Source organism: Sceloporus undulatus, chromosome 3, assembly GCF_019175285.1.
Source record: "Sceloporus undulatus isolate JIND9_A2432 ecotype Alabama chromosome 3, SceUnd_v1.1, whole genome shotgun sequence".
Lineage (NCBI taxonomy): Eukaryota > Metazoa > Chordata > Lepidosauria > Squamata > Phrynosomatidae > Sceloporus > Sceloporus undulatus.
In genome coordinates this window covers 270,369,506-270,393,647 of record NC_056524.1, presented here as the reverse complement: position 1 = coordinate 270,393,647, position 24,142 = coordinate 270,369,506, and the positions used below count along the sequence as shown (strand labels likewise).

The 24,142-nt window shown below is 47.0% G+C and overlaps 1 protein-coding gene and 1 long non-coding RNA gene across 2 annotated transcripts in view; both read right to left on the bottom strand.

The window, feature by feature from the left end:
- ARMC9 (armadillo repeat containing 9) overlaps positions 1-24,142 on the bottom strand; it is a 1,183,007-nt gene that overhangs the window by 971,878 nt on the left and 186,987 nt on the right. The gene's annotated exons all lie outside the window — the stretch shown is intronic.
- LOC121925356 lies at positions 5,664-18,997 on the bottom strand. Its single transcript, XR_006102861.1, has 3 exons — positions 18,845-18,997; positions 15,243-16,352; positions 5,664-5,788 (listed from the first exon to the last, which is right to left on the bottom strand). It is a non-coding gene; the product is annotated as an uncharacterized LOC121925356 (long non-coding RNA).

Here is a 24,142-nt window from a genome sequence, read left to right as displayed (position 1 = left end):
TGGACTCCTAGATCCCTTTCACACGTAGTTTCATTCAGCCAGGTGTCACCCATCCTATATCTGTGCATTTTATTTTTCCGCCCTAAGTGCAATACCTTACATTTCTCTGTGTTGAATTTCATTTTGTTAGCTTTGGCCCAGCTTTCTAGTCTATTCAGGTCATTTTGAATCTTGATCCTGTCCTCTGGGGTATTAGCTATTCCCCCTAATTTGGTATCATCTGCAAATTTGATAAGTATGCTTCCAATTCTGTCATCCAGGTCATTGATAAAGATGTTGAATAGCACTGGGCCCAGGACAGAGCCCTGTGGGACCCCACTGGTCACTTCTCTCCAGGATGAAGAGGAGCCATTGTTGAGCACCCTTTGGGTTCGGCCGGTCAACCAATTACAGATCCATTTAACAGTTCCTTTGTCTAGCCCACATTTTACAAGCTTGTTTGCAAGAATGTCATGGGGAACTTTGTCAAAGGCCTTACTGAAATCAAGATATACTATATCCACAGCATTCCCTTCATCTACCAAGCTGGTCATTTTATCAAAGAAAGAGATCAGGTTTGTCTGGCATGACTTGTTTCTCTGAAACCCATGTTGACTTTTTGTGATTATGGCATTGCCTTCTAGATGTTCACAGACTCTCTGTTTAATGATCTGCTCCAGGATCTTTCCTAGTACTGATGTCAGACTAACTGGAGGATAATTGTTGGGATCCTCTTTTTTCCCCTTTTTGAAGATGGGGACAACGTTTGCCCTCCGCCAGTCTGCTGGGATTTCTCCTGTTTTCCAGGAGTTTTCAAAGATTATTGCCAATGGCTCCGATATTACATTTGCCAGTTCTTTTAATACCCTTGGATGGAGTTCATCTGGTCCCGGACACTTAAATTCATTTAGATTAATAAGGTGTTCCTCTACTATCTCTTTACTTATTCTGTGCTGAAATGCCCCTATTCTGTCCTCTGCTCCATTATCCTCAGGTTGAGCACCCTTTGCCTTTTCTGAGAAGACTGAGGCAAAGAAGGTGTTGAGTAATTCTGCCTTTTCTCTGTCTCCTGTTAGCAATTTGCCATCTTCTCCACGCAGTGGCCCTACCGTTTCCTTCTTCTTCCTTTTGCTGCGGACATATCCAAAAAAGCCCTTTTTATTGTTCTTAACCTCTCTAGCAAGCCTGAGTTCGTTCTGTGCTTTAGCTTTTCTGACTTTACCCCTACACATGCCTGCTATTTCTTTGAATTCCTTTTTTGTGATTTCCCCCTTTTTCCATTTCTTATACATGTTCCGTTTCAAACTTAGCTCGGTTGAAAGTTCCTTAGTCATCCATCCTGGTTTCTTGAGACACCTCCCGTTTTTCTTTCTCACTGGAACTGTTTGAAATTGTGCCTTCAGTATCTCCCTTTTGAGAAAGTCCCATCCGTCCTGAACTCCTTTATCTTTTAGTATTTCTGACCATGGAATTGCCCTCAATATTTCTCTAAGTTTACTGAAATCCGCTCTCCTAAAGTCTAGGATGCGTGTCTGACTATGCCTGGCTTCTCCTTTCCACTGTATTACAAACTCCAGGAGAACATGGTCACTTCCACCTAATGATCCCACCACTTGCACCCCATTAACCAAGTCATCCTTGTTGGTTAGGATCAGATCTAAAATAGCTGACCCCCTTGTTGCCTCTTCCACCTTTTGGACCATGAAATTGTCTTCCAGGCAAGTGAGGAATTTGCTAGGCCTTGAGGATTTTGCTGAGTTTGACTTCCAACAAATATCAGGATAGTTGAAGTCGCCCATCACTACTACATCTCTCTTTTCTGACTGTGTGGTCATCTGTTCTAGAAAGATATCATCCAATTCCTCAGTCTCACTTGGGGGTCTGTAGTAGACTCCCACCGTAACATCCTTGTTGTTTCCCTCCCCTTTAATTTTTACCCAGATGCTCTCCACCTGGCTTCCATGATTGATGTCCTGGATCTCTTCACTGTTGTAAATATCTCTGACATATAGTGCTATTCCTCCTCCTTTCTTGTTTGGCCTATTTCTCTTAAAAAGGTTATACCCCTCTATTTCCACATTCCAATCATGAGACTCATCCCACCAGGTTTCAGTGATGCCTATTATATCATATTTGCTTTGTTGTACTAGGAGTTCGAGTTCATCTTGCTTATTTCCCAGGCTCTGTGCATTAGTGTAGAGACATCGCAGACCATAGTTCCCTTTTACTTGCTGCCTGTGCAAGTTTTTTTGCCTCCCACTGTTGGGTCCTTGCACTTTTTTTCTTGTTTCCTCTATGTCAGTTTGACTATTTTCGCCATCCCTTTCGCCTTCTTTAATATTGTCTCCCTTCCCCTCGGAACTCAGTTTAAAGCCCTCCTGATCAAGTTCTTGAGACTGTTGGCAAAAACATTTCTTCCAACTGGCGTGAGATGCAACCCGTCTGTTGCAAGAAATCCCTCCTCGTGGAACCGCAGCCCATGATCGAAGAATCCAAATCCTTCTCGGCGGCACCATCTGCGAAGCCAGTTGTTCACATCCGCTATTTTCCTCTCCCTTCCTGGACCATGCCCTTCAACTGGCAGAAGAGACGAGATGACAACCTGTGCATCCATTCCTTTCAGCTTCCTACCAAGCGCCTCGTAATCCCTTTTGATGTTCTGAAGGCTGTGTCTTGCAGTATCATTAGTTCCCACGTGGACCAAAAGGAAGGGGTATTTGTCAGTAGGCTTGACCAGTCTTGTCAGCCTCTCTGTCACATCACGGATCTTTGCACCTGGAAGACAACACACCTCTCGAGACATCTTGTCAGGCCTACATATCACTGCTTCTGTACCCCTCAGCAAGGAGTCCCCCACTACGACCACATATGATGCATCGATCTCTCCTTCCCCTGGAACGCAAGTCCCTTCTCCCACCGCCATACCTCCCCCTACCCCACACTAACTCAATGGGAGCTCCGCTCGTAGTGATGTCATGCCTTCCCTCCTCAGCCCATGCATCCCCCACATCCATAACCTTCCCCCGACCCCTCTGCGACAATTTGAAGAGCTGAGGTTAGCCACCCCAGGCATCCTCTGCTCTAAAGGCTAACCTACAGCCTCCCTAACCCGGTGCTCCTTCAGTCCGTGGGCGGCAGATGCGCACCTCCGACACCCCGGGAGGAGGCCGCCCGGCAGAAGGCGCGGCTCTGGCGGCGACGGTGGTCCGGCGAGGAGGCAGAGGGGGCGTGTCAGGAAGGGACCGGCTGCCCGGTTTTATACCCGCCGCTCTCACCTGGCGGGCTCCTCCCTGGCTTCCCCCCAGGTGTCTCTTAAAGGCCCCACTCGCTCTGGCCGCCAAACGCCAAGGCCAGCAAAGAGTCCCAAAGAGTCCCGCAGCAGTGCTCCTTCAGTCCGTGGGCGGCACTCCCGGGGCGGTGCGCAGATGCGCACCTCCGACACCCCGGCTGTTGTTGTTGTTTTATTTTCTTATATCCCGCCTTTCTCCCAATATAGGGACTCAAGGCGGTGAGCATTGTGGACAATAGCACTGAGTAACTTGTACCCACCGAGAACTGTTTGCTATGTTTTCATTCCCTTGGTATCACTGTCTCTGACCCTTTGCTTTGGGTACCAAAACTCTCTCCCTATTTAAATATTTGAAAGGGTGCCATATTGAAGATGGAGGGAGCATGGCAACTTGCTGCTCCAGAGACTAGGACACGGAGCAATGGATTCAATCTACAGGAAAAGAGATTCAGCCTAAAGCTTAGGAAGAACTTCCTGATGGTAAGAGCTATTTGATCATGGAAGATGCTGATGCCTCGGAGGTTGGTGGAGTCTCCTTCTTTGGAGGTTATTAAGCAGAAGCTGGATGGCCATCTGTCAGAAGCACTTTGTGTCTTTCTTCATGGCAGAATGGGGGTGGGTTGGATGGCCCTAGGATTCTGTGATTCTATGAGATGTGTTGCAGTGCAAGAATAGAAGAAGCTTACTCTCACACACAAGACATACCCATTTGGGACAAGAGCAGCAGATAGAAATATGAGACACCACATAGCCTCCAATTGTCCCAATTTGGCTAGAACAGTCTTGATAATCTTCTGTTGTCCCACTTTTCAGCTGCTTTTAAAATGCCCCAGTTTCTCTCTCTTCCTCCCACTTTCGCTTCCTACAGTTGCTGCAAACTGAGGGGCCATTCACATTACCTTTTGAAATCGATTCTTCCACGTGAAGTTCATATTGGGCCCGATTCTGTCACAATCCATGTCGAGGCTTGCACAAGGAAATGCCCCTTACCCCGGGGTATCCAGTATTGGGCTAAAATCCATCTTTTCTCAAAAGACCCGGGTTCAGAGAAATATGAACTTGCCCTCGATCATGTTCGGGGCAAATTCAGGGAGGGATTAGGGTCAGGGGGCTGGCAGAGGTCAGAGCATTCCCTCCCCTCATCAGAAGGGAGGGGGGAGGAGGAGGAGGAACGAGCCGAAAAAAGGGGAATCGCTGGATGCAAAGGGTGACAGGAGGCAAAAAGGGGGTGACTGATGGGGTCAATTCAGGGCGGGCCGGGGGGGGGGGGGGGCAGAAGAGGCCAAGCTTCTGCTATCCATCAGGGACCATTTCCCTTTGATTTTTATTTTTTTAAATTATTTTTGGCAAAAAATGTGCATGTTTGTAGGTAAAGATATATAGATATATAGAGATATAGAGATAGATCGTGAGCAGGAGCAAGGGTCAATTCAGGGCAAGTCAGAGCACTACAGCAAGGGAAGCCTCTGCTATCCAGCAGAGTTGAAAGTACAAAAGGAGTTTGCACTCTGTTAACTCACTCAGTGCCTGAGATCACATACAACAAGCCATTAAAAGCCATCTGGAGCATGACCAGGTGGAAATTTGAGAAACTTCATACCCTTCAATTGTCCTGATTTCGTCTCGCTATCTTCCCACTTTTTCAGCTGTGTTCAAAATGTCCCAATTTTTCTGTCCTCATCTCACTTTCCCTGTTTGACCTCAGCTGCCTACAGTTGCTGCAATCTGAGTTTAAAAATGCAAAAGAGGTTTTCGCTCTGTTAACATAGCAAGAGGAAAGCAGAGGAGGATTTTTGCCCTTCCCAGTAAGTTCAGGCAAAAGCAAACTGTTGAATTATCGTATGTTGGATGTGCTTGCTTTTGTATTCCTGCATGGCAGGGCTGGATGACCCTTGGGGTCTCTTCCAACCCTAGGATTCTTTCCAAATGTTCAAGTGAGGTTTTAATTTATCAGAATGCTACAAATTTGGGAACGGAAGGGAAATTTCAGGGAGGGGCAAATTTCTTATTTGGGGTGGGCTATGCCCTCAATTTGCCCTCTTGTAGCTACACTCCTGAACTTTGGCTTTCCCCAGACGGCAATTATCAGCAATGAAACAGCTATGCATGTAGGTATGTGGGTCTGTGTGTAGCAGGGCAGGAGGCTAACACAACTGCATCCAATTATCTTCACGGCTAAATAAACTGTTTCCTCCCTTGCCGATTATTCCTTTTTCAAAGGCATCCAAGGCCAGGCAGGGATCCCACGTTTCCTAGCAAGTTTGCGGCTTGGAAGAGAAGTTTTGGAAAGATTGGCTCAGCACAGGCGGGCTTTGGAACAGGGCTTTGCTCCAAAGCAAGGCTCCTCCAAAGTTTACTAGCAGTTGCCTTATAAAACAAGTGTTTGGGGAAATGTACCTGTTTGGGCTGTAATACTCAGAATAGCAATAGCAAGTACAGAATCCGCCCATCCGTGTGGCCACACTGGCTGTAGGATCCTGAATGTTGTAGTCCAGAAAAGTATCTTTCCCCCAGCTTCACCTAAAAGGGAGATTGTACAGTTTTATATGTGTTTTATATGTATTTTGTAGAATATACAGCATTGGCAGATTTCATTTTTTCTCCTGGTTTTATTGTCTGTGTGTACAGCACTGTGTAAATCTACGGCGCTATATAAAAAAAGTATAATGATAATAATAACAACAATAGCAGGCCCTCCACATTTGCTGGGGTTAGGGGCATGGGACCCATGAAAGTGGAGGGGAGGGACAATAGGAGAAGCTCCTTAGGAATATTTAGGTCCTCCAGTATAACTATATGGTCAACATCTGCCAGACATTGACCACAGACTCACATTGGAGGACCAACAAATCCCTAGAGAAGTGTCCTGCAGGTCCTCCAATGTGACTTTTGGTAAATGCTGACCATAGAGTTGCACTGGAGGTCCTACCGTATATATTCATCTATAGGTCAAGAAATTTATGCCCAAAAAATGGACTCCAAAATCCCAGGTCAACTTATTTACAGCTCAGTATGGTAACATGATAGCAGCTCTTTCATATTTCCGCATGCGGTTGAGAGAGAGTTTCATTTTCTCTTGAGCCAAGCAGAAAAACTCTTAGGTGATTGATCGCTTTTAAACAAACAAACCCAGTCTCTCCCCCCTGCGCCGGTCACCACTGTCTGCGCAGTGAAGGGTGAGACGCTGAAGCAAAAAGCCTCAATTAGAGTCCCTCTTGCTGTGTGCACACATACACACAGAAGCCTCCAAGTTTTGTCCTCGACTTATCCATGGGTCATATCAAAATCCATAATTTTGGCCCCAAAACCTGTCCTCAACTTATATGGGGACGTTTGACCTATAGTCGAGTATAGATGGTAGATATTCTTAGAGAGAGCATATTAAAAAAGAGAGAGCTGACATCTGACGTCGCTCAGGGTGCCATCCTGTGCCCCATGCTGTTTAACAGTTACATGAAACCGCTGGGAGAGATCATCCGGAGACATGGGCGCAGTGTTATCAGTACGCTGATGACATCCAAATCTACTTCTCTATTTCTCTGACTGATGCAGTGACTAAGGAAGGCATCTCTTTTCTGGACACCTGTCTTGAGTCGATAATGGGCTGGATGAGGGAAAACAAACTCAAACGGAGGTACTCGCAATAGGTTCCCCAAGTCCAGGGATGGAGATTTGTCAACCAGTCCTGGATGGGGTCACACTTCCCCTAAAGGATGAAGTTCACAGTTTGGGAGTTCTTCTGGATCCATCTCTACAGTTATTATCTCAAGTAGATGCGATGGCCAGAAGCGCCTGGTACCAACTTCGGTTGATACGCCAACTGCGTCCCTACCCAGACTGAAAGGACCTTGAAGCAGTGGTATTCGCACTGGTAATCTCTCGTCTTGATTTCTGTAGTGCGCTCTACATGGGGCTACCCTTTGTATCAAGTTTGGAAACTTCAACTGGTGCAAAACACGGCAGCCAGATTGGTCACTGGTACACCTAGGTCTGACCACATAACACCAGTCTTAAGATCTCTTCACTGGCTGCCAATTAGTTTCCAGGCACAATACAAAGTGTTGGTTATTACCTTGGGCCCAAGTTACTTGAGGGAACGCCTCTCCCTACACAATCCGCCCCGCACTCTCAGAACAACTGGGAAGAATCTATTGGATTATCCAAAGACCAGACTAAGGTCTACTTCCCACAGGGCATTCATTGCTATGGCTCCCAAATTGTGGAATGGCTTGCCAGAGGAGATCCTTCTTACACCTTCAAGAAGGCACTCAAGATGGATCTCTTCCGGCGAGCCTATCCCCCAGACCTACTATAACAGCTTTAAGATGACACTTCATTTGGAACATGTATGGGAAATCAGATGTTGATATTGTACCTGTATAGTGTTATTGATGTGTTTTTAAGATTTTATGATATGAAAATGTATTTTAACTAGCTGTAATTTTAAATTTGTTGGTGTATTCCTGCCTCGATCCACAAGGAGAGGCAGGATATATATAAATCAAAACTATTATTATTATTATTATTATTATTATTATTATTATCATTATCTTATCCACAAAAGACAAATGCGCTAATGTGGGGGACTGACTGTACAACCATCGTTGTTTCCAAGGGGGGGGGGGTGGGAACCTGTTGGGTTACAGGCCAAAAACTGCTTGTAGTACAATATCCTTTTTTATCTGGGCAGCCCTCCAGATGTTGTTGGACTGCAATTCCCAGCATCCCTCCCCATTGCCTATGCTACATAGGGCTGATGGGATTTGCAGTCTAACAACTCCTGGAAGGCCACACAATTCCCACTATGACTATAGCTGCATCGGCACTGCAGAAATAATGCAGTTTGACACGAGTTTAACTGCCATGGCTCAATGCTAGGGAATTCTGTGATCTGTAGTCTGCTGTGATATTTAACCTTCTCTGTCAGGGAGCTGTGGTGCCACAGCAAACTATAAATTCCAGGATCCTATAGGATCGAACCATGACAATTAAAAGCAGTTTGAAACTGCATTATTTCTGCAGTGCAAATGCAGTCTATGTCTAACCCAGCACCTGCTATGTAGTGAAACTATCAGGAGAAGAAATTGTGGGCTCCTTGTAAAGTGACCATACATCCTCCTTTTCCAGGACATGTCCTACATTGTAATCTTATGTTCAGGAGGAATTCCAAAACACCCTTCATTCTGAGAATGACTAAGAAGCATGAATTTACATTTATATGACTATTTTTAGCTTTTATTTTGTAACATCTCATATTTTCCTTGAATGTCCAACATTTTGCGGTGCCTTCTCCTCTTTTGCATTTAGGACTTCTGGTCACCCTGGGTGATGGGGATTGCAGTCCAACGCATCTGGAGGGCTCCAGAGGGGCTTTTTAAAAAAGATGAGGGCAAGACCCGTTTTCATAGGATATTTTTTTCTAGAAACCCGACAATCGCTTGCAACACAGAGGGAGGTTCAAAATCAGAAAAATGCACAGAAAAGATTCTGTCGAGGGAGAAACCACAACGCCAACTGAGGAAAGGAGGGGCTGAGATACATGAGAATAAAAAACCACACACAGGAAAAGGAAGGCAGCACCCTTTTTGAGAAACAGGAAACTCATGTACCCAACCGTCTTTTGGGAACTGACTATTGGAGATGATCACATTGGGGTAAAAAAATGGAACAACAGCAGCATTAAAACATTACTGAGTGAAGATTCTCACATGATGTCAAGATCATGATGTGGTCAGCGCACCTGGAAATTGTTATTATTGTGCCACTTCGCATTCATGATAAACTCTGGTGAATAAGAACCCGATACGGCTTCAGTTTTGGGAACGCACAAGTGTGGAAGCAAATAATGCTACGTTCTCACTGTCACGTAGTGGATATAGGAGATAGTGATGGAACTGAAGTGGAATTATAACATTTGATTCCTCTCCTTTTCACAAGACATCCTCATTCATCTGTTGCTGATCTGTCATACCGTTATTATTGCACAATTTTGCATTAACAAGAGATCCCTGTCAAGGTGAAATGGTGCGATAATAACGGCATAACAGCAGATCAGCAACGGAGGAGTGACGATGTTGTGCAAAAAGGAAAGGAATTACTGAGGTTGAAATTTCACCTCAGTCCCATTACTAGCACCTCATGCAGTAATCTCCACAGTAGAGAATACAACTAGGAGGTCCTGCGCAAAAACATATGTGTGTAACGATACAATAATGGTCCATTCATGGGGGGCAGAAGCTGCGCAGAATGAAACATGTCCCTCCCACCCATCTGCAACCTGTTGTAGTATCATCATTGCAAAACCACATGGAATGGAATCGTACCCAGGTCTTCAGAGTCATAGTCCAACACTGAAACCACTATGCCACAGTAGTTCTTATTTTACAGGTGGAGGAACTGAAATCAAAGAAGCCACAACTGTCTCAGTGTGAGCAGATGTCCTCCTTTTCCAGGACATGCCCTACATTTCAAACTTCTGCCCAGCCCAGGAGGAATTTCAAAATGTCTTCCAATATCAGCATCACCAAGAAACATGACTTTATATTTATATGAGTGTTTTTAGCTTTAATTTTGGGATGGTCTACATTTTTCTGAAATGCCTTGGCACCTTGTCCTCCTTTGCAGTTTGGACATCCAGCCACCCTGGGAATGTCCTGAATTTGCAAGACCTGAGCGGAGCGGCTGGAGGCTGTTCTTTACTAGGGTGGCTGTTAAGAAGAAGTCGTCTTGACAGCACAACAAGAACACGTGGCAGCCAGGCCAGAGGATCAATCCAGGAGCTAAATACAGGGATTTAATCTGTTTTACCATGGCTCTGCCTTAAGGCTAAGGGATAAGGCCTGAGTGCCTGAAATGCCCATCAAAAGCCACTTAAAACAGCCTGGCAGCTCAGAAAGCCTCCAAATGGCTCCTTAATTCCTTCCCAGTGACAAGGCAAGAGCTATGGAGATGTTCCTCCTTGCAAGGAAGGAGCAGCCAAGCATTGGTTGTTGTTGTTGTGTGCCTCCAACAGAATCATAAAAGTTGGAAGAGACCACAAGGACTATCGAGTCCAACCCCATTCTGCCATGCAGGAACTCACAATCAAAGCATCCCTGACAGATGGCCATCCAGCCACTGTTTGAAAACCTCCAAAGAAGGGGACTACATCACACTCCAAGGCAATGTCTTCCACTGTCGAACAGCCCTTACTGTCAGGATGTTGAGACGGAATCTTTTTTCCTGTAGCTTCCATCTACTGCTCTGGGTCCTGTTCTCTGGAGCAGCAGAAAACAAGCTTGCTCTCTCCTCAATATGACATCCCTTCAAATTAAGTATTTGAAGGGATGTCATATTATATCACCTCTTAGCCTTCTCTTCTCCAGGCTAAACATCCGCAGCTCCTTAAGTTGTTCCTCCAGACCCTTCATCATTTTAGTCACCCTCCTTTGGACACACTCCAGTTTCTCCACATCTTTTTTGAATTGTGGTGCCCAGAGCTGGACACAATATTCCAGGTGAGGCCTGACCAGAGCAGAATAGAGTATCAAAAAAGGAGATCGAATTAGTCTGGCTCTGGCATGACTTGTTTCTCAGAAACCCATGTTAACTTTTTGTGATTATGGCATTGCCTTCTAGATGTTCACAGACTCTCTATTTAATGATCTGCTCTAGAATCTTTCCTGGTATTGATGTCAGACTAACTGGATGATAATTGTTGGGCTCCTCTTTGCTCTTGCCATCCTCTAAGGCTGAGAGAGTGTGACTTGCCCAGGGTCACCCACTGGGTTTCCAGAGCTGAGCAGGGAATTGAACCTTGGTCTCCAGTGTCATAACCCAACACTCAAACTACTACGTCACACTTATTGCTACTTTGCCACACTTATTGCATTTGTACGCCAATACTACACCACCAAAATTCCATTTCTGAATTAGGGCAACAGATATCTTGAGAACGAAAACTCTAAAATGCTATTCAGATGGCATCTCACCCCGATAAGGTTAGCAAAAATGTATAAAAACATTGATCCAAAATTTTGGAAATGTAAAACAATGCCTGGTTTGTGGTTTAACTTTGTACCATAAGTGGTAGTTATGCCCTAAAGCTAAAAATGTCTGGTTATCAATTCGCAGTTTGATCTCAGAAACCCTGAACATAAAAGCACCACTGTGCCCCGAAATGTATCTACTCAATATGTTGCATCTGCTGGGAGATAAAATAGAGAAGAAACATTGTAAAACCACTCTGTACATGGTGACAGCCACAAGGTTACTTTATGCACATAACTGGGGGGAAATCCAGACAAGATATGCCACATTTTGATAAATTAAAAGTAACTGTGAAAGACGGTATGATATTTCAATTAGAAGAAAACTGGACAAAACTGGACATTTTGCCAGCATCTGTGGCTGGCATCTTTCTCTGAAGATGCTGGTGAAACATCAAGAATAAACTCTTCTAAAACATGGCCACATAGCCCCCAAACCCACAAAAACCTATGGATATGCTGGCCAGGAAAGCCTTTGCCTTCACATTAATAAAAATCGGTTTAAAAAATAGATATAATAACTCTCTCTGTTCCCCATCGTTTCCATTCCCCAACCAGACCTAAATAGGGATTTTCTTCTCTTTCGCCTGCAGTGTTTGGGCGAAACCAGACAGGACGGGGCAACCAGGTTTGTGCAGTCATCCCAAAAGGTGGGGTGTAAAGGATGTGTTTATTCTCTCCCCTCCCCACACACCCACAACTACCTTAAATCAGAAGGAGAACATTCATAAAAGTATTTGAGTTCGGGAAACTTTGTCTTTTTTCCAACTTGGAAAAGAAGCAAAAAGCCTGACATCCATGGCCATCCTATTGCCATCTGGGGTGTTGTTGTGGTTTGGCTCACTCACTCGAACCCTTCATTCATCACCAGATTACTGAGGTAACTGTCCTGGGGCCAGAAAAAATTTCGTGCTGCTGCAAGTGACATTATTCAATGTAAGCCAATGTGGTATAGTGGTTTCAATGCTGGATGAGGAGGACTCCGCGAGAGCAGGGTTCGAATCCCGACTTAGCCCTGGAAATCCTTTGGGTGACCCTGGGCAAGTGACATTATCTCAGCCTCAGAGGAAGGCAAAGGCAAACCTCCTCTGAACAAATCTTGCAAAGAAAATTATTATTATTATTATTATTATTATTATTATTATTATTATTATTTAATAATAATAATAATAATAATAATAATAATAATAATAATAATAATAATTTTATTTCTTACCTGCCTCTCCTCACAGCTTGAGGCGGGTTACAACATAGTTAAAACACAATCATTACATAAAATACACATATTAAGCTGCGTAAAATACACATATTGAGAGATCTATGCAACATTTGCATAACAAAACGTAGAACCATAATTAAATATAAAATTCATGTTTAAAATTCATGATTAAAAACTGTTTATAAGCTGTACGTTTACCATAAGATGGAAATGACATGAAGCCACCCAACAACGCCTGCATCCACACTGCAGAAATAATCCAGTTCAACCCCACTTTAATCACCATGGCTCATTGCTATGGAATCCAGGGAATTGTAGTTTTGTGAGATATTTAGCCTTCTCCGCCAGAGAGCCCTGACGCCACAATAAACTACAATTTCCAGAATTCCATAACAGTTAAAGAGTTGCCAAACTGGATTATTTCTGTGGTGCCAATGCAGCCAACAAAAGCAAATGTCAAGACCACAAGTGAAGTCCTGTCTAGACACACTTTCTGATGCAGAAGATGTATTTGGGATTGGTAATATCCCAAATTCTTTTCGAAACAAACAAAAAAAGTCCCTGGAAACTGTAGCAAATGCTCCCACATTCTCTGCTGCTTGGCTAGATAAGTCCCCTTGTCTGAAACATATTAATAATAATAATAATAATAATAATAATAATAATAATAATAATAACCCCATCCCGTGCCTTTTGCCAACAAAGATTTCTTTTTTAAAATTGGCATTTGGTGATTATTTGGTTATGGGAATTCTTGTGTGGGTGATTTTTTGTTGGTGCTGTGCGCCTTCAAGTTATTTCCGACTTATGGAGACCCTATCACAGGGTTTTCTGGGGCTGAGGGAGTGTGACTTGCCCAAGGTCACCAAGTGGGTTTCTACGGTCAAACAAGGAATCGAACCCTGGTCTCCAGAGTCGTCCAAACCACTACAACATGCTGTCTCTCTCTCCGTATGTCTGTAATTTTTATCTTTACTGTATTAGTATGTTCCTAAATGATTTTAAACTTTTCAAAAAATTAATCCTGTTTTGATGCAATAACTGGTTTAACTGTGTTTTAACTTTCTTTTATCATTGGGCTGTTAGCTTTAGTTTTGGCCTTGTCCAAAGCCACCCTGGGCCCCATGCCAGGAGAAAAGCGGGATATGTACCAAATTAATGTAAAAGGCCACAATGAAGGCCAGTGACTATCGGGTTTTGTGGGTTTGTCGGGCTGCGTGGCCCATGTTCTAGAAGAGTTTGTTTCTGATGTTTCGCCAGCATCCGTGGCTGGCATCTTCAGACAATATTTAAAAACTGTTTTTTAAATCAGCGCTGGAGCCAAAAAACAGATTCTCCAGAAGTTGGCTTGTCCTTTAGAACCTCATGGTGCAAATTTATAAATTAGATTTCATTCATTTCAAATAAAGTCTAGACCTTCAGCTGCTTGTCGTTTCATCAGTAGGATTTTAATATTGTTGTTGCATGTCTTTAAGTGGCCCTAAGGCAAAACAACCAGGGGGTTGCCCAAAGTCACTCAGTGGAACTCCATGGCTGAGCAGGGATTTGAGCCAATGTGTTTTGCTATGACTCTAGAGACCAGAGTTTTCAGTTACATGTTTTTAGCTTTTAATAGAGTTGTGGTTTAACTTTCTTTTAAGTTTTATGTTACTAGTTTTTAATTGTTCTTCATCTTAAATTGTTGCAAACCAGCATTGCATTGTGGCTTGAGTGTTGGACCACGACTCTGGAGACCAGGGTTCGATTTCCCACTCGGCCATGAGCATTTGGTCACAGGGTGACCAAATGCCCTCACCGCAAAAGAGGACAAGGTACCACAAAATGTGGAGCATTTAAGAAGAATGTAGGATATGCCCAAACAAAAGGTAAAAATACTCCTTTAAATATACAGTAATGCTTCAATAATACTCAAAATGGAAGGCATTTTGGAATTCCTCCTGGACAGAAGGCTGAAATGTAGGCCAAGTCTTGGAAAAGGAGGGCATCTGGTCACCCTGGTCACACACTCTCAGCTCCATAAAAACCCCATAATAAGGTCACCATAAGTTGGAAACATCTTGGAAGCACACAACAATTCCAGATACGCTGACAGTCCGAAATCTCTAAAAAGATTATTTGGAGTCAATTCAAAAATAAAAACTCCTGAACATCTCACTTTAATGGCCAGCGACCCACAAGGGCAGGAAAGTGCCCAGCCTGGCACCTCTCTGCCCAGTCAAAACTACCAGCCACTCAACCACTGCAGCCCTCTCTAGGGCACCAGCCTCTGCTCCAACACATCAATGCATAAACATAATTAATTTGAGAAATGATGTAGAGCTAGGACTAATCCGTTTCCTTCCAACACAAACACATGCACCTTACATTACCTCCTCTTATTCAAAATTATCAATAGTGGAATGTGGCATTGCTGCACTGTCCTATCACCCAAAGAATAAGCATTCAGAGCTTTTAAATACTGCAGTATGCTTTGCAGTGTGTGGAGCTTTTTGTTTTCAATGCTACCAGTTTCTTCTTCTTGTTGTTGTTTTGAAAGGATGTGGGTCCAAAAATGGCACCCATGAGAATTTTGCATGCCCACAGAGCCTCCTTTGTTCCTCCAGGGAGACTCCAGGAAGAGGACCAGCTGGGTCCTGTCTCAGATCTGAAAACCTCTTGTTGTGCGGAGGTGCTAAAACCACAACCGTGCAATAAGAGGGGCAGCATTCAGCCAACCCTGCCCCCTTACCTGTCAGCCCCATGCTTCCCTCCTCGTCCTCCACAGCTGGGCTCCCAATGTCTCTTCTTCAGCAAAGAAGATGAACGCCAGGATTATAGTGTCTCGTGTGTGTGTGTGTGTGTGTGTGTGTGTGTGTGTATTTCCGCTGTCTTATTTTTCTTTCCTGGCTGCTGTTGATCTTACACACCAGGAGAGCCAAGTGTTATTCACACACACACACAAAACCTTTCAATGCATGCGCCTGCTTTTCCACTGCTGCAGAGACAATGCGCTCTCTTGTGGCTGTGCACCGTCAAGACCTCTCCTCCACGTTGCTGCTGTTTTGAATCCCAAAGATCTGGGCAGGCGGAGAAGGATGCACACTGGTGCAAAATTTAATTTAATTTAATTTTAAAAGATTTGATTGCTGGCCTTTTTGGAGCCACAGGTTGACTATCATTGGTTACGCAGGGCACAAACAACCACAGGAGGAAAGCATCACAATTGTCGTGACAAAGCCGCGAGGAACAGATGAGGAGACATAAAGTGAGACAATTTTGGAGGTTTGGTGGCCAATGGGGAGGCCTCCCCTGCGGCATGCAGACTGGCTAGATTGTCATGCTCACTTTTTGCACAGCTGTGCATGGGTGCAAACTTCACACCAACAAGGCCACACTGCATGGAGAAAGAGGGTGCTGCAACGACAGAGGTGAGAACAGGTAGGGAGGCTCTTGCAACAACAGCAAGTAATGCACGGGACTTGTGGGGTTTTGAGCAGATCTCAGTTCACTGGGGAAGCAGCAGCTGTTGTTGCAGCTCAGCCAAAGAGGCAGTGGCAACATGCACAGTGCTGCAACTTGTAATGCACCGCATGCCACTTTGCGGAGCTTTGCAGGAACAACGAGAGGTGCAGCTACGATGAAGCTTTTGCAGAATGAGGGATGGAAAAAGCAAATCCCTTCACATTGCTCCAGAGAAAATGACTACAAACATGAGGTACTGGGATGTGCCACTAACGCAGACAAGCATGTTCTTCAAGCACTGTTGCACAGCTGCGACGCACGAGGAAAGCAGATTGTCAGACAGACAAAGCCAGGTACAGCCAAAATGGACAAGGTCAGGAGGTCACACGAGGATGTCCTAAAAAGGATAGAGAGAAGCTAATCATAACTGCTTGCATAAGTTCAGCATATAATGCACCATGTACTGCTGAGAAGCTATGTTTCCTGCTTTGAGGAGTGGGCAAAGGGCCCTGTGCAAGATCTCCCAAAGCATGCATCAATATAGAGTTGGACTTCTGTATCCATGAATCTTTATACATGGGTTCAACTGTGTGTGTGTGTGTGTGTGTGTGTGTGTGTATTCATTCCACAAAGCAACTGTAATTTTGTCATTTTATATAAGGGACACCATTTTACTATGCCACTGTATGTGATAGGAATTGAGCATCCAAGGACTGTGGCATCCACAGAGGTCCTGGAACCAAACCCCAGCAGATATCGAGGGTCCATAATAATATTAATAATGCTACGGAAGTTCATGCTGCCAACTTCTTTTTTTCATTTAGACTCAAAGGTGCTACAAGGTCTCTTTGTGTACTAGTTATACAGAATAACACGGCTATATCTGACTTATACCCCATTGTATGAAATGGGACTAGAGCATCTATGGATTTTGGTGTCTGCAGGGGTCCTGGAACCAAACCCCACTGGATACTAAGGGTCCATAACAACAACAACAACAACAGCAACAACAACCCATTGTATGGAATGGGACTTGAGGACCTGCGGATGTTGGTATTCATGGGGGTCCTGGAACCAAACCCCAGCAGATATCAAGGCCTCACTGTAAATAATAATAATAAATAATAAATAATAATAAAATTTTTATTTATATACTGCCCTTCCGAAGATCAGGGCGGTTTACATCACAAAAACAACACAGGTTACAATAAAAACATCAGAAATTAAATACACATCAATATAATAAAACAGGATAAAAGCCCCGTTAGCCAAACCTCTTGCGGAATACGGAGGAGGAGAGGCCTACTAGGACTCTGATTGGGGGAATGAGGTCTTAAATAGAAAGGTTTTTAAGTCCTTTCTAAATTGGGCCAGGGAGGTGGCTGAGCGGAGCTCTGTGGGCAGCGTGTTCCAAAGGGCTGGGGCAGCGATGGAGAAGGACTTCCTCGTGGTAGAGGTAAGCCTAGCCCCTGGCACCCTAAGTAATTGCTGCCCAGATGTTCTGAGGGTGCGGGACGGAATGTACGGGGAGAGGCGGTCCTTCAGGTATCCTGGGCCCAAGCCATTTAGGGCTTTATAGGTCATCACCAACACCTTATATTGTGCCCGGAAGCGAATAGGCAGCCAATGCAGATCTTGGAGCACCGGTGTTATGTGGCTGGCCCTGGAAGTACCAGTAACCAGCCTGGCTGCCATATTCTGTACCATTTGTAGCTTCCGGGTTTGGTATAAGGGTTGCCCCATGTAGAGTGCACTGCAGAAATCCAATCTCGAGGTTACCAGAGCGTGTACTACCGTTTCAAGGTCCCTCTGGGCCAGGTATGGGCGCAGCTGGCGAATAAGCCGAAGCTGATAACAGGTGTTCTTGACCGTCGCATTCAGCTGAGCTGTCAGGTGAAGCGACGAGTCAAGAAGCACCCCCAGACTGTGCACGGAGTCCTTCACAGGAAGCGTGACCCCGTTCAGGACAGGTGGAACTACCGCCATTCCTGGACCAGGGGAACCTATCACAAGTACCTCCGTTTTCTCTGGATTCAGCTTGAGTCGGTTTTCCCTCATCCAGCCCATTACTGACTCCAGACAGGCCACGAGAGGAGAGACGCCATCCTCAGTCACTGCATCAGTCAGAGACATAGAGAAGATGATTTGGGTGTCATCAGCGTACTGATAACCCCGCGCCCCATGTCTCCGGATGATCTCTCCCAGCGGTTTCATGTAAATGTTAAATAGCATGGGAGACAGAATGGCTCCCTGAGGGACCCCGGTTTTAAGGGCCCTCTCATCGGAGCACACGTCTCCCAGCTGCACCATCTGGGACCTCCCAGAGAGGTAGGACCGGAACCACTGGAGAGCAGTGCCCCCGATTCCCACCTCTACCAGGCGCTCCAGAAGGATACCATGGTCTATGGTATCGAAAGCCGCTGAGATGTCCAAGAGCACCAACAGGGACACGCTTCCCCCGTCGATGCCCAGACGGAGATCATCGACCAAGGCGACGATGGCCGTCTCAACCCCGTAACCCGCCCAGAAACCAGTTTGAAATGGGTCCAGATAATCCATTTCATCCAAGACCGCCTGAAGCTGGATTGCAACCGCCCTCTCGATCACCTTCCCCAAAAATGGCAGCAGCGAAACTGGCCGATAATTATTATGTACCAGGGGGTCGAGGGAGGGCTTTTTTAATAAAGGTTTTACAATGGCCAATTTTAGATCAGATGGAAATTGCCCTTCCCTCAAGGATGTATTAATGATCCGGCGTAACAATAAAGTTACTGTCGGTCCCCCCTGGGCCACTAGCCATGAGGGGCAGGGATCAAGAGAGCAGGTCATCTTCCGAACACTTCCGAGGATCTTGTCCACTTTACAGTAAAGGTAAGCTGTAACACTCACACAGGTCCACTTGGAAAATTTGGGGTTCACTCCTTCTGGGTCCGCTTCTTTTTCTATGCTCCCTTGCTCTTATCCGGGCTGCGGCTGCTCCTGCCTGCCAGGGCCCCCGGCCTCCTCTTGGGCCCCCCCCCCCTAAGCCCCCCAGCTCCAGGGCCTGGCCCTCTTGCACGGCTTGCCTCAACCCCCCTTCCTCCTGCTGTGCCCCCCGTCTTGGCCCCGGGCACCCTTCCTGTAGGGCCGAATGCCGCACCGCCTCCCGTGACCCCCAGACCCCTCTGACCTGCTCCAGGGGCCCACCCCAGAGCCTCCCTTCCCCTTCAGGATGGTGCTGGGCCCCCAGGCCTACTTCCTGCTCTGCTACTCCGAGCCCAACCTCTGAGCCCCCCACTTGCTCCTGGCGGCCCCCCAAGCACAGCCCTTGCTCCTGCCTGGGCCCCCGGTCGTGCTCCTCTGGCAAGCTAGGGTCCACCGTGGCCCTCAAAGTGGACAGGAGGGAATCCTCCTCTTCCTCCTCTATCAGGAGCACCCCACCTTCCTCCTCTTCCTCCTCCTCCCCCCAGAAACCTAGGGGTCCCCCCTCTCCCCCCTGCTCCTCCTCTTGGGGTGCAGTCTCTTCTTCCACCCCACAGCGCTCAGCCCCCTCCAGCCGCCCGGCCTCCTCCTGCACCCCAATGCCCCCCTCCGCCTGCCTGTCTCCTGCCCACTCCACCTGCCCCACTGCGAACACTGGGGGCACCTGTGGTGGCTTCAGCAAAGGCTGCACTTCCCTCTCCACCAGCGGAGGCCGCTGTTGCTGTTCCTCTTGTTCAGCTCCAGGAAGCCACCACAGAGAAGGCCCTGCAGCCTTCTCTTTCCCCCAACCCAACCACGGCCCTCTGGGCCCAGTGACTTCAGCCCTGCCCCTCTTTTCGGTTCTAGGGAGCCCCCATGAAGGAGGCCCTGCCACCCTCTCAGCCCCCCAGCCCCTTCTTCCTGCTGCCCTGTCCTGCTTCTCCTCAGGGACCCCCCATGACAGCGCCTCCTCCTGGACCCCCGGCACCCAGGCCTCCTCCTGGACCCCCACGGCCAAGCCCCAGGCCTCCTGGACCCCACGCCCCAAGCCCAGCACCTCCTGCTGGCCAAAGGAGAGCTCCTTCTGGCCGGGCCCAGCCCTCACCTCTGGGGCCCAGATGGCTCACAGCCACTAAGAGCGGGGACCCCTTCCCTGAACCACACTTTCTGGGTTCTCCCCACTGATACGCACACACCAGGCCTGCTTGCTTGGCTCTTCCTTCAGCTCCTCCCCTGGAGCCTGGGACCCTGGTGGCCTCAAGGGACAGGGGTCACCTGCACCCCAACTTCTCCCTTTCCCTCTCAGGCTCTCTGGCTGCACCTCCCTCCCTCCTTCCCTTCCCCTGGGCAAAGGAAAGACAACCCTCCCTTCTCCTAAGACCCCCGACCCAAAATCTCAGCTTCTACACTACCCCTGCACCTTCTCTTCCTTCTGCACCCCCTTATCTTCCTTCTCCACGCCTTGTCTCACTTCTGCACCCCCTTCTCCTTCTGCACTTCCTTCTGCACCCCCTTGATTTCCTTCCACGCTCCTTGGCTTCCTTCTGCACCCCTTTTTATCCTTCTACACGCCTTGTCTAACTTCTATACCCCCTTGTCGTCCTTCTGCCCTCCTTTCTTCCTTCTGTACCCCCTTGTCTTCCTTCTCCACTCCTTATCTAACTTTTGCACCCCTTTTTTCTGCACCTGTCTCCCTTCTGCACCCCCTTCTCCTTCTGGACTTTCTTCTGCCCTCCCTTGCCTTCCTTCTCTACCCTCTTTCTTCCTTCTGCCCCCTTTGCCTTCCTTCTCCACCTCTTGTCTCTCTTCTGCCCTCCCTTGATTCCCTTCCCCACTCTTTCTCTTCCTTCTGCACTCTTTTGTTTTCCTTCTCCACTCTCTTCCTCTGCACCCTCTTTCTTCCTTTTTCCTTCTCCCCAGCCAGGAAAAACTTTCCCTCACTACTGGCCCCTTCCTCTGTCCAGGCCTTGCCAGCCCCTTCCCCTACTCCTCCTCCTCCTCCTCCTTCCCCCCCTGCAAGGTAGGCCAGCCACCCTCTCCTTCCCTGCGGGCAGCTTCTGCTGCGCCACTCGGGGCCCTAAAGCGCCCGGCAGCAGCAGCAGCAGCAACAGCAGCCGACGGAGCAGCTGGAGCAGAAGAAGGCGCGGGGCCGCTGCTCTGGTCCTCGGCTGGGCTTCTGCTCCGCCTCCGACGCCTGCCTTAAAGGAGCCTTCAAGGATTGGGGGGGCGGGTGTATCTATAGGAGGTTATATATGTTGGGGGGCAGAGAGAAGGGGGGCACTTGTCTGCTCTGGTTAAGAAGCCCCTCTTTCTCTCCATCCCGGGGTGCAGAAGGAAAGAAGGAAGGGACCCTCCCCATGGGGATGGAGAGAAAGGGGGCTTCTTAATCCAGAGCAGACAAGTGCCTCCCTCTCTCCTGCCCCCAATAAATCGCCCCTCCACTTTCACAGGTCCTGGCCAGTAGAGGTTAAGGGACTTTTGTGCCCTTCTAGTGTTTTTTTTTGGGGGGGGGGGGCGGGTTCCTTGTCTCTGCCCCCATTCCTTCCTTCCTTCCTGTATTCCTTGCCCGGCTGCTGCTTATGTAACTGGCGGCGGGGGCGGGGGCGATGACTGCGCAGGAGCTCCGGGGCTCCGCTCCGGGACCAAGCAAGCAGCAGCAGCAGCAGCAGCAGGAGGATGGAGTGGTCCAGCCATTCCTGCCTCCCGCCGGAACAGAGCAGAGGGAGCGCTTGCCAAGCCCGCCGCATAGCCTCCTTCCGGCTGGGCTCCCAGGTTGGCCAAGGGGCAAGGGATAGAAAAGACCCCTTTCCCAGGAGGCCTCAAGACCCATAGGAGACTCTGGAGCAGGGCCAGTCTCTGCGTCTCTCCCGTGAGTTCCGGATCAGTGCCAGTCTGTCCAGGCATCGAGACCCATAGGAGTCCGTGGATCAGGCCAGTCTCTGCGTCTGTCCAGTCTTGAAACCCATAGGGAACTTTGAAGCAGTGACAGTCTGTGTGTTTTCTTGTCATTGAGACATAGTGGTCCTTGCATAGGTGCCAGTCTGTGCTTCTGCCCAGTCATCTAGTTCTGTCTGGTGCCAGCCTGCCACAGTTTCCAGAACTGGAAAGAAACTGAGCATAATGGGCATGAATGGGTGCTGGTCCCTGGCTTCTTGTTGTGTTGTGTGTGTTTCTATGGCTAAAAGGGGGTTCAAACCCTGGTCTCTAGAGTCATAGCCCAACACCCAAACCACTGCATCATGCTGGCTGCCTTACCTATATTGGGACCATTTTAATTTGTAACCCACCTTGAGCCCCAGTCTTGGAGGAAAAGCAGGCGCTGGCAGAGGAAGGGAGGCGCAGTCATTTCTTACCTCTATTTATTGATTTATCTGCCAACTTTCTCCTAAACTGGACCCCAGGCAGCTCAGGAAAGACCCTTTCCAAGCAGAATTCAAAACATCGCCTCAATAAAATAGACAATAAAAAACATAACAAAAATAACATCAGTAAAAGCATGTTAAACTAAGGTATAAACTCCTAAAAAACATACAATAGCCAACCAGGGTAAAAAGCCTCCCTGGGGCTGCATCCACACTGGAGAAATAACTCGCTTTGGCACCGCTTTAACAGCCCTGGCTCAAGGCTATGGAATTCGGGAGTTGGAGTTTGTTGTGGCCAGGCTCTGTCTGAGCCCCCAACCAACTCCAACTCCCAGATTCCATAGCCTTGAGCCAGGCTGTTAAGCGGTGCCAAACCAGGTTATTTCTCCAGTGTGGATGCAGCCTGGGTACAATTACATATTAAGAGAAGTATGGAAAAAGGGTTTGTCTCTCTTTGGATAGATAAGACTGCAGTTCCCATCATCCACATCCCAATAATCCCACCATCCTGGCTGGAGGCAGGCAGGGAATGCTGTTATATTTTGGACATTATAGTCCAAAAAAGGAACTTTTTCATGTTCAGCTGGGGAGGCTGATCATTTATAGGTTTTTAAAAAGCCATTCCTTATCCAGAAAACATCCTGAATTATTGAAGCAGGTATCTTAGGATCTTCCCCATCCTTTTGCATTCCGATTGCTGCCATTTGTGGTTCGACTGTGCAGAAAATAATAGCAATTTTGCAGCAAGGAAATTGGGAAAGCATTCAGTGAGTTCTTTCCAAATCAATTTGTCTGACAGTTGATACATTGCTCATATATCTCCCGACTGTGAACCAGACCTTGAACCAGACATAGTCTGAAAGGAAGAGATAGTTGCTGGAAATGCCAAGGCCAGGTGACAGAGCCTGACCATTCCTCTGCTAAACATTCGACTATTGCTATCCCACGTTTTCAGATGCTCTTAAAATGTCCCAGTTTCTCTCTCCTCTGGCTTTGTTGTTGTTGTTGTGTGCCTTCAAGTCACTTCTGATTTATGGCAACCTATCGTAGGGTTTTATCAGCGAGATTTGTTCAGAGGGAGGTTGCCATTGCCATCCTATGAGGCTGAGAGGATGTGACTTGCCTAAGGTCGCCCAGAAAGTTTACATTGCTGAGTTGGATCTCCAATCATAGACCTACAATCAACCTTGGTCTCCAGTCACATACCAACCCTCAAACCACTACACAATGCTGGGTCCTCTACTACTATTTATTTTCACCTTTGGCCTTCGTTTACTCTCATTAATGCAAACAGTTCCAAATGCAAAAGTAGTTTGCACGCAGTTAACTCTATACCAGAGCCAGAGCAGATGGCAGAAATCTGCCCTTCTCAGTAAGTCCACGCAAAAGCAAACTGCTGCAAACTCTCCTAGCTTGTGGATTCTTTCTTATACATACCTTTTACAATCTTGACCATGCTCTGATGTTGTTGAATATGTTGGAGGGTATGAGATTAAGGTGGCTGGGTGTGTGTGTCTTGGCCCCAAAACGGCAGCCATTTTGTGATTTACAGGTCCTTCATTTCATTATTTACATCCACCTTAAATATCTTTGTATTTACAATCTCCTACAACAAGATAGCCATTGACCAGGAGGCACACAAGGACAAAAAATGAAGGGGTTACCCAAAGGACTATATCCTATCCCCTTAAACAGGTCGATCTTCTTGGATAACTCCAAGAAGCTGAACCTGTTGTAAAGTTTGGACTAGAACTCAGAGCAACTTCATCAACTTTCCAACCTGGAAGCCGCCAACAGGTAAAAGACTCCATTTGGGTTTTAGGCAGAGTTCAATGCAAACAAATAAATGAATAAAATAAAAGCATTGTTCCAGCCACTTCTATTT